The following is a 10,222-nucleotide window of genomic DNA, read 5'->3' as shown; positions in this document are numbered from 1 at the left end:
GTTAACAGCATTACCAACACTATATTTTTTGGTAATAACTTCTTATTACTGCCAGAGTTATTGATGCATGCAGAAGAAAAATAAAAATATGATGAATTAATAGCACTGACAGAGTTCAACAGCAAGCAGATTCCACATGCTAGTCTTAACCAGATATTTTTCAGACAATATATAACAGAAAAACACTCAGAAATTGAGATTGCTGCCATCATTAGCATGGATTTTTCAATTTTTGAAAAAGAAAGGGGAGAGCTAGCTAGTTTTTAGCATGCTCAAAGCAATATTATTTTTCCTTCTCTCTCTCATTTTCTAGCAGTAGACTAATTTGGTCTGCACAGTGCTATCTACTTTGCTTGTATTGTCAGTGAATAATTCTCATACTGTCCAAAGCATGTCTGAAAAGAAGCAGAAGCCTTCCCCCATGTGCACGCAGAAGCAGTTGCAGATGTCCAGTATGCAGGAACCACTTCCTCCTTCATTTCACCAGTTTCTTCTACTTGGACACATTAGGCGGTATCACCCGGCATTTCCATTTCTTTGCTAGTGAGTAATCCCCATGGGAGAAACAGAGGACATATTTGCTTGACCACAATCTCTCCTGAAGGGCTGTGATGATGTGTTCATGGTGTGAAGGCTCAGCTGACAATGACAATGGCAAATGTATTAGTCCTTTCAGTCAAATCAAAAAAACTAGTATACAGAGACATATTTCTCAACAGTGGAATAAACTGTAGCTTATCAAACACATTTCTGCAAGAACACAGGGAGGAGATTCGAGGAGATAACTTCTCAGAGAAACCTGTGCCCAAATGTGGGGATCTATCTCTTCACATCTTGCTGGATGGAAATGAGCAGAGACAGCATCAGCCTCTTCAATAAGTAAACAGGATATACAATGGATAAAGCCAGCAAGCTCCAGCAATGAGCATCTTAAACAAGGCCATGCAGGGAGTCTGTGGTATAATAAGCCACACTACTAACTGGCTGGCAAACACACTCTAATAGGTTCCTCTAGTATTAAAGTTTAACTCTCCTTTCCGTTCCAATATATTTTAATAAAAGTCTATACCTTATTGTTTATTATTTTGTTTTTCTTATCTTTTTTTTCTGCATCATTATGCAGCTTCTAACATGTATAGCAGAACCAAAAGTCTCTTTCTGATTTCATAAATACCAAGAGGAACGTTTTTCTAAGCAAATAGTAATCATATGAAGACACAGTTCCACTCATAGTTATACAAAGTCAGGATAAGAAAATATTTGAAATGCAAAGTATATCCACTACTAAATTAACAAAAAATATAATAGCAGGATAGTAAATGTGTGGTATGTATATTTAATATTATCGAAATTTACTGCATATAAATTGTAAGGAAGTACCAGATGCATGTAATAAACTTGAATGAGGAAGGTTTCGCACCCCTAGAGCCATATATGATGCTGTCTTACAGCTCTCTGGTTGAAAACATTGTATGAAAATCACTTCACCTTGTTCAATAGGAATTGGATCCTCTAAATCTTCTATCCTGATTTAACCAACCAGTCTTAAACAAGCTTCTATGTTCAGCTAAAAGTTTCCAGCTGAAAACTTCAGAAAGTAGCTTCCATTCTGAGAAAAAAAAAGTATATTTTTAGCAGAAGTATATTCTCCAAATGTAGTTCTTCCACTACAGAAACACAACATAATGACACATTACATTTTGACCTTAAATATTATTTTAGATTCTTCATTTAATTTTTCAATATTAAAAAAGCATATTGCTAAATATGATCATAATCCTCAGACCACCAGATCTTCAAAATATGAAAAGGGAATGTTACCTAGGAAATAAAATAGCTCCCCCAGTCATATTATATGCATGAGGAATGAAGTAAAAACAATGTTTTAGTTTTCCTCGTATCACACAAATAGATTTTCTAAAAGGATAACCTATTCTCTTTTACAAAGAGGGAAACAACCTCTATGGAAGAGTGATACAGGATTAGCAAGAAATTTAGTCATTTTTAGTGGTGACTAAACCAATGTGAAATGGGGGTTAAAAATAAATAGATTTCCTGGACCTCTTATAGGGAATTTTTACATCAATCCATGTATTTGGGCCAATAAACAACATTGACATATTTTCCATTTTTTTGTTGTTTTGTTTTAATTTCTTCTAGGTTTTTTCCCCTCTAATGTTTTAAGAAGTAGTTTAGTTTCAGTAGGTTTTTCAGTGAAATAAATTGTCACCAAAAGAAAAAGACATTTATGCAAACAGTCCATATAGCAGATTACAGCAGCACATCCTCTAGCCTTTATCTTCTAAAGACAATGACATCTTAGCATTATAGTCTCAAATGAAATTAAGCTAGCTCTACTCACCAATTTATGACTATTTGTAGCAATTTCAGCCACTGCTTTGACTGAATGCCATTTGTCACATATCAAAAGCATTCCTGACTCACACTGACTTAAAGGGACAATAAGTTTCCCACGCCCATTCACTTTTCAGGCTGCGTAATAGCTTGGATTGCCTGTCAAAATGTAAAGTTCTTTCTGAGCCACTCTTTGCTTCTGATGGCAAGAAGACAGCACAAAAGAAGTGGCAGAAATCCTAAATCGGGAGTCACTGAACTGTTTTTATATAGGATGCACTTGCACTGCTTATTTCAAGTCAGCTACATGATGCTGATTTTCAAGTGAACAGGGGTTTAACTTAAAGCAGTAAATGAACACATAGATGAAAGTTTTCTAAAACAAATACTACCACAAGTCTGTTCATATTTTTATGACTCTATTGCAAAACAATGCATTGATTTTTAGCTCCGTTCCCTTTAACTCTTTTCATGTTGGTAAAAGGTGGAAATTAAGAAGGCCCTGGACCCTCTGGAGTCACTGACTTCTTTAAACAGCTTAAAAGAAAAAAAAGCAAACAGTAGTAAAATACTGGATGGCTACCTGAGCTTTTTTTTCAATCTCGACTGGAAACTTTACTGACAACCAGCTTTTTCATCTCATGGGGAAAGCACCATGGTTAGAGTCAGAATAACATTTCCAGCCATAACTGCTCCAAAATGCACTTTTCACAAGTTCCCGCTACTGTAAGTGATTAGTCCTCACCACAACAATACCGGGGACAGCTGGCCTTTTCTGAAGCCTCCTTGACCTCACAGTTGATGCTCATTGGAAAGTAAAGGTGCAACTAATGGTGTTAGCAAAAGAACTTTGTACTTTGAATCCACCAGGAAGGAGCTTCTAGCAGATACCACCAGGAACCTCTTGATAGGTAGGGCACAGAAAGAATGACATTTGACATTCATATCATGCATAGAGCGTCATCAGGTATTTTATCTGATCATTTTCAATGAGTAAAGGATAAATTCAACCACTATGTGAATAATGGGATAGCAAATCGACGCAACCCATAGCACAAGTTTTGGCACAAAGTATGAATACAGTGTTAAACTATGCTTATGAGAAACTTGCAGACTACCATAGACCCACCCCTTCCTTGACACTCCTTAAATGCCTCATGTATAAATTCTAATTGAAAAAAAACAGCCTGCACATCAAAAATGTGTACATACTGCAGCTGCATCCCATTCTTCCGAGTTCACTTGAAGTCGTTATCTCTAGCTAATTAACTCTCCAAAAGCCTGTGAAGTCCAGAGATATTCAGATTATATTGTTGATAACATCCCAATTATGATGTAAATTGCAAAGACATGAGGTTAGGAACTGGAAAGAAATGGACCTACTTTGTCCTTATTAGAATGGGTTATTATTAAAGAGCTGACTTAAATATGACAGATTGCATTTCACTTCCCACCAGTCTTTTGAGATGAGCGTCTTATCTCGAGATACAATGTCAGCAATGTTAATTGCTGTGAAGTACAGAAGCACAGAAGTTCAGCTAGGAACACTGCACATTCTGATTCATGAATATGAAAGCAGAGACTGAAGTAAGTGATAAAAGACCCATCTACAGCTAAATGCTAGTAATCTTCATATTGATGCAAAGATCTGCTCAGAACCTGAAATTCACAAGATCTACAAGCTAAAGGCTCATATTATGGTTTATGATTTTCTTTGGTTTTGGTTTTGAACTCTGTAAAAACATGATTCCTAAAAGTATGATTCATACCCCAGCTGGAAAACATATAGCTGCCTAATGCATTTTCTGTTTTTCAGTACAGATTCTGGTAACGTCGTGGGCAGGCAGTATCAAACATTACTCTAAAGGGCTGATCTCAGAGCAGAACAGACCGTGCAATGAATACTGCACTAGCTATACAAGCACAATTGATTTGTCATCATTTCACACTCAAATTCTTCCTTGCAAATACTTAGAAGCAAAAATTATTGTTTTTCCTGATATTTGGGTGGTTTTTTCTCTTTAGTAAAACTGCATCAGGGATAACATTTTCTGCAAGCTTGGAATCGGAGCGAACAGTTTTCCATACTGTTCAAATTTGAACTCCTTTCTCCCATGTCCAGAAATGGCATAATTTTGTGCCTATAAGTTGTCATTACTGGAAAACACAACCACCACAAAACACTTTATATGTCTTTTATTTTAATACCTACCACTGTTTTTATAATTGTAGCATTTAGGATCTAGCTGAAACTGGGACCCATCCTGGAAGAACTCAGGATATACATCTATGAAGAAGCAATTCCTGTCCCGACAGTTTTATCTTTCAGGCAGGTAAGATTTAAGCTAACAGATTAGAATTAAATTTAGAATAAAATTAATCAGATTAACAGATTAGAATTTGTGTCCTTATTGTAACAGGCTCAAAATCAACATCGTAAGAGATTAAATCATCAGCTAGGATGACTGCATGGAGCAGGAAAGAATTCACTCTCATCATTTCAGCAAGCATCTCCTAAAAAAGTCGTGTTTTCCGTGAACCTCTCATCAAGTAAGACTCTGGAAAGCAAGACCCAAGTTAAAAATATTTATATAGAGAAGAATTAATGGAAAAATTGGTGATTCCTAGTCTTTGTGGCTCTAGGAAAGATGGACTGCTTTCACGATTTGGTCAGATACCCATCATCCCTTTCAGCTGAAATCACCTCTCTGTAATAGACGACACCATAATAGTGATAAGGCCACATTTCTTTGCTGAATTTGCAACCCAGTTTTCTGGATTGAGGGGTTTTGGCCAACTGCACCATAAACAAGTTTGCCCATATTTAATAAAATCCACCAGTTTTTAGGTAACTTGACTTGTGCATTTCACTCCCCATTCCATGCGCATATATCTTTTCTACATTTCATATAGCCAGATAAAATCAAAATCTACTATATATTCATAAATTCAAACATGAGAACTGGGATAAACTCCTTGAATTCTGTGGTGATTATGGTGTTGGGTAAAAAAAGTAGGTTTTTACTGAATCAAATATTAAAAAAATTACCTCCAATAATATTCATTCTAATATTCATCTTCATACTCAGTTTTCAATTTATTATAGTCTTCCTTTTTTTTTTTTTTTTAATTTTCAGTGCTCTACAGAACCTCATACAGAAAATATGCCCTAAAAAGTAGCTAGAGGACATTCAGAAACTTTAGCAGATGTATAGAGCTAGCTAGTATTTCAAACACAGAAAAGTGCTGAGGAGACTGTAGAGCACACTAGTTGCTGTTTTCTGTCATGTCCGTAAGCAGTGAAACAGTCCACCCCTGATTTTGAAATCATTAATGTTTGTTACAGAGTTAATCTTTTTTGGAGTAGGATGGACAAACTTGGCATTCCTCAGAAGAGCATTCAGAGTAAGACAACACTAAAAAGCTTCTTGCTCTGTTTATATTCACAAGCATACCTTCTCAAGGAATAAGCATTGCTTCAGGTTGGGGGATTTTGTTTTCTGTTTTTTAAAAGTCAATTTGAACTCTGATGTACCTTCTAAGACAAGTTCTTGAAATTAAGGGCAATTGGAAGTCAGTTCAAATGTAATGGAATTGCAATATAATTAGATTAGACATCATGATGGAATTCCCTAAGCAGTGAGGAAGCACCAGGTTACCATAAAGACTGTGATATCTCTCACTGGAAGTGAGGTGTTTACAAACACCTGTCAGGTATGATTTAGGTAGTTTTGATACTACATTGAGGTAAGAAGATGTCCCAGATGACCTTCTGACCTCTTCCAGCCCTATTATTTTTTTAATATACCTGAACAGAATTGTAAATTGATAATTGCACTTGCAGAATGGTATATATGTAACATTGATACATGGTATTCAACTAGAGCTATGATAACAGATATTCAAAAGACAGCTCTGATTTTTTTAGCTATAGGTTTGTGGATATTTTTTTTTCTGTCATATAGGCAAAAGAATGATAAATTATTATTTACTACTTCTCTTTTTAGAACCAGCTCCTTTCTTCCTTTTGCCTTCATTTTTCCACTGCTAAAATGGTGAAAAACTGTTAAAGAAAGAAGTAAATTTTCTTTACCATTCTCTAACTCTGACTCTTAAAAAGAAGATTAAGAATGCCAGATATTCTTAAATCCAAAAGAACTTTAGAGCTGTTATCGTCATAAAAGGACTATAACCTATATGAGATGAAGCAGCCCATCTTCAGGCATTAAATATTGTTTTCCATGCTTTCCAGCTTATAGTAAATCACAAAAGAACACCAAGAGGGATAAACTGTGCTCAAGGAAGACTCTTAAGTACATTACCTAGTGTTCCTCTTGTGTCCAAAAGCAAAAACCCTTCTATTCTCTGAACTATTTTTAGCAGTGGTTTAAATACCAGTTGTTCTTATCTCTGTGAAAATATTTTGTTAATTCTAGCTCTACTAAGCATTTTTCTCTACCAATACATCATAACACCAAGTTCCTTGGGTTAATTAAACATTGTATAAAATTATTTTAAAACAGTTTTATATGTATTATAATTTAATATCGTTGTCTCCTGTTAAAAGGGAGCGAATACAAGTATCTGTCTAACCTCCTTGTCTGCAACAGCTACCAATTCTTGCTCCCATCTCCTTCCTAGAGCATTCTTTCTTCTGACCTAAACATAATTTCAAAGTGTTTAGCTTCATCCAGATTTTAGTTTATTTGACTCCACCTTCTACAACAATTATATTTGACTCTGTGGGGCTCAATCATGTCTTTTTGTGCTTTTTTCTTTTTTTTTTTTGAGTGGTGGAGGAGCAAGAAGGAAATAGGGTGAGCAGAACTGGACTCAGTATTCCACACAATTTTCTTAATCCAAATGATTTAACCATTTTTTTAAATTCTCTAACATCTCTGCTGTATTCTCATTCTCTAGATGTGATGGCACGTTCATGGACACTGCTGAACACTATATGGATGTTTCCACTGAGCTGTCCCTAATGACAGCTAGAGCTATATGTTAATTTTGTTGTATGTTATATGAAATTAGTTCTGAAATAAGACCTATGAACAGTTTATATTTGTTTTCCCAATATGGATGGTAATTCTATACTTACTTCCACTCTTTATTCTTGTATCATCTATTATTTTTGCATTTCTTAGCCCCGTCTTCAGATCATTATAATACTTACATTACCTACAGAACCATTCTTTTCCTAAAAGCTTTTACCAGAAATGGTTATAATTTAGTCATTCTTATAATTATTATTTACCTTCACTGCAGTAATACTTAGGGATCCCAGACATTGACTGACCTAGCTGTGCAGTCAGAACAGAAAAAGTAGTTCTTACTCCAGACAGTTTTCAGGTTAGAAGGAAATCAATCACTTTTTATACAATTTGGTATTCTTGACTGTAAATAAATAAGGACAAATTTACTACAGATGCAGATTGTTAATGCAGCTGAGGTCATTTATAGGATGCTCCCAAAAACTTTTAATTACAGCCTACTTTCTTCAATTCCCCTTTCCCTACTGTTCACTGCTTCCAGGGGAACTGATGACATCCTACCTAAACTAGTATTGTGAATTTTATGTGACAGATGGTATTTATACGCAAATAAAAGTTTTCATTAATTCTTCTTTGTCAAGTCTGCATATTTAAAAATTAGAGTCACACTTGGTCTGTTTCAGGATGCGATTTGAGTGTTTTGATTTTGATTTGACTGTATCTTGGGTTTAGGAATCTGAGCTTTCACTAAAAAAAGACAAAGAAACCCTCTGCTCCTCACAGACATAAGTAAACCCACCAACATATGAAACGAGAAGTTGATGCAAAGCCGATATTCATACCTTTTTGTCTCCAAAGGGAAGCAACATAGTTATTCAAATTATAAGATCACTGATAGGAATCTCAGCATTTGAATTGTACTTTAAAATTTTATTTTTTAACGCAAAGTCACTGTTTTACACAGAATTTCAAGAGTGGTCTTGGTTTCCTTGATACAAGCAAGAGAAACTGGCGGTGGTCCTAGAAATCACTCTATCTCACCAACTGTTCCAACTCTACCAGAGTAGACTATTCTTGGAAAGAGAAACAACCTGTCCCTCATGTCAAAGCGATGTCATTGCTTAACAAGTATTTAATAGTCAAAGACAAGAATAAGAAAGATGAAATCTATGTCTCTGTATTCAGTGTAGCTTTGGCAAAGTAAGTGGTCCTGTACTCCTATCCTTGCTCAAGGCATTGCTTTTGAACTTGCATGGAAGAATCACAGAATCACAGAATATACTGGGTTGGAAGGGACGCACAAGGACCATCGAGTCCAACTTCTGGCCCTGCTACATACTGCAACTAAAAATAAGTAAAATAAAACTCAGAGAATAAAAAGCCTCCTCCTCATACGTTCGGTTCAAAATACTGCTAGATTTAGTTAAGTGATGCATTCACTTCTAATTCTATTTTTATGAAAAAAATTAATTGTTCACCTTGATTTACTAGATATTATTTTAAACAAAGTTCACATTAAGACAAAATTTTTGATGGTGGTAGTGAAAGAAATGATCTGGACTCCCTGTAGAGGTAAATATGGTATTAAAAAAAAGAATATATAATGAGCCTGGAACATTTTTGAATAATGAGCTAAACCTCTCTTAGCTAATTAAAGTATTTTTGACTTCTTTTAATAAACCTTAACAGAAGTGTCAAAAAATATCTCTAGCTTTACTGAGAAAAAAGTGTTGAAGTGTGCATAATTCTATTGGTTTTTTTCCCTGAGAGGGACAGTTTCAGAAGTTTAAAGGAAAACTATATAGTCATTGGAGTAGAGAATACGCATATTTTAATCTGATGCAATTACACTGTTAGTTGTCTATAATACATTTCCTTCATTCCTTTTGATCCATGCAGGAACATTAAAATTGAGATGATCTGCCTTCTTGTGAAATTATATTTGCACTAGGTTTACGGCTATGGTAGAAATACTTTTTTAATCTGCCATTGCACTGACTAGGGCTCAGCATCCTCTGCATTCACCAAGCTCTGAGCAAAGGGCCATTGCCTTAATCTGTGGTATCTCAACAGGAAAGGGTTTAACCCACCCTTTCTCAGCAGCACATCAGGAGTCTGATTTTTAACTACTGAAGAGGTGGCTTCAAATCATTATATTCACTGTAAGTAAAGTGTATAGACAGCACTCTTTGGTTTAAAATTGGGTTCAGTGTACAAATCCCATGTGTAAATCAGTACACGGGAAAACACAAGAGTAGTTCCACATTTAGGCACAGAAGTAGGCTGCAAGCTGGTGCCTGCACTGTCCATGAGCAAGTCACAAGGAAAGGGCTACTTTTACATGGAAACTTTTCAGAGTGACTGAAGTCTTCCCGCTACTCCCCTTCAGTATTTCCTAACATATGACTTGTTTTCACAAAACCGCACCTTTGAATTAATTTTTCTAATGATGGTAAAGCTTCAATTAACCACACTGTAATACAAGTTTAATATTCTGTTCTTTACAATCTCTTATTCTTTTGCATAGTTTTTTTTAAATAGAGAGGTGTTGTCAGATACAACACAGCTTTTACTATCGGGGAAATACCAGAGTCATGAAGACTCTGGACATAATTATGTAATATTTATAAAAGAAATTTGAGGCCGATATTATGGGAAGTTTCTGAGGGTGGTAAAATAGCAAGATCGTTCTAGAGCGCTATAATGTGTGTTATTTTAAAGAATGGTAAAGATGTGTGGTAAATACAGTAACTATAGGCTCATATTTATAATTAACCTTGCCTGTAAAATCCTTGCAATAGTGTCAACTAAGTTATTACTGTCTACTTTACTCAAATTAATTTGTCTAAACCAAATGGGCTTTATTAAAACAA

At 35.3% G+C, this 10,222-nt stretch overlaps 1 long non-coding RNA gene across 1 annotated transcript; it reads right to left on the bottom strand.

Annotated features, from left to right (window-relative positions):
- Window positions 1–203: 203 nt before the first annotated feature.
- Window positions 204–1,581, bottom strand: LOC135418200 (uncharacterized). The gene is made up of 2 exons (XR_010432340.1): window positions 1,489–1,581; window positions 204–639 (listed from the first exon to the last, which is right to left on the bottom strand). It is a non-coding gene; the product is annotated as an uncharacterized LOC135418200 (long non-coding RNA).
- Between the last annotated feature and the right edge of the window lie 8,641 nt (window positions 1,582–10,222).

The sequence above is a fragment of the Pseudopipra pipra genome, chromosome 1 (genome assembly GCF_036250125.1).
Source record: "Pseudopipra pipra isolate bDixPip1 chromosome 1, bDixPip1.hap1, whole genome shotgun sequence".
Classification (NCBI taxonomy): Eukaryota; Metazoa; Chordata; class Aves; order Passeriformes; family Pipridae; genus Pseudopipra; species Pseudopipra pipra.
The sequence above is the reverse complement of the archived record's forward strand: the minus strand, read 5'-3'. Positions and strand labels throughout refer to the sequence as shown.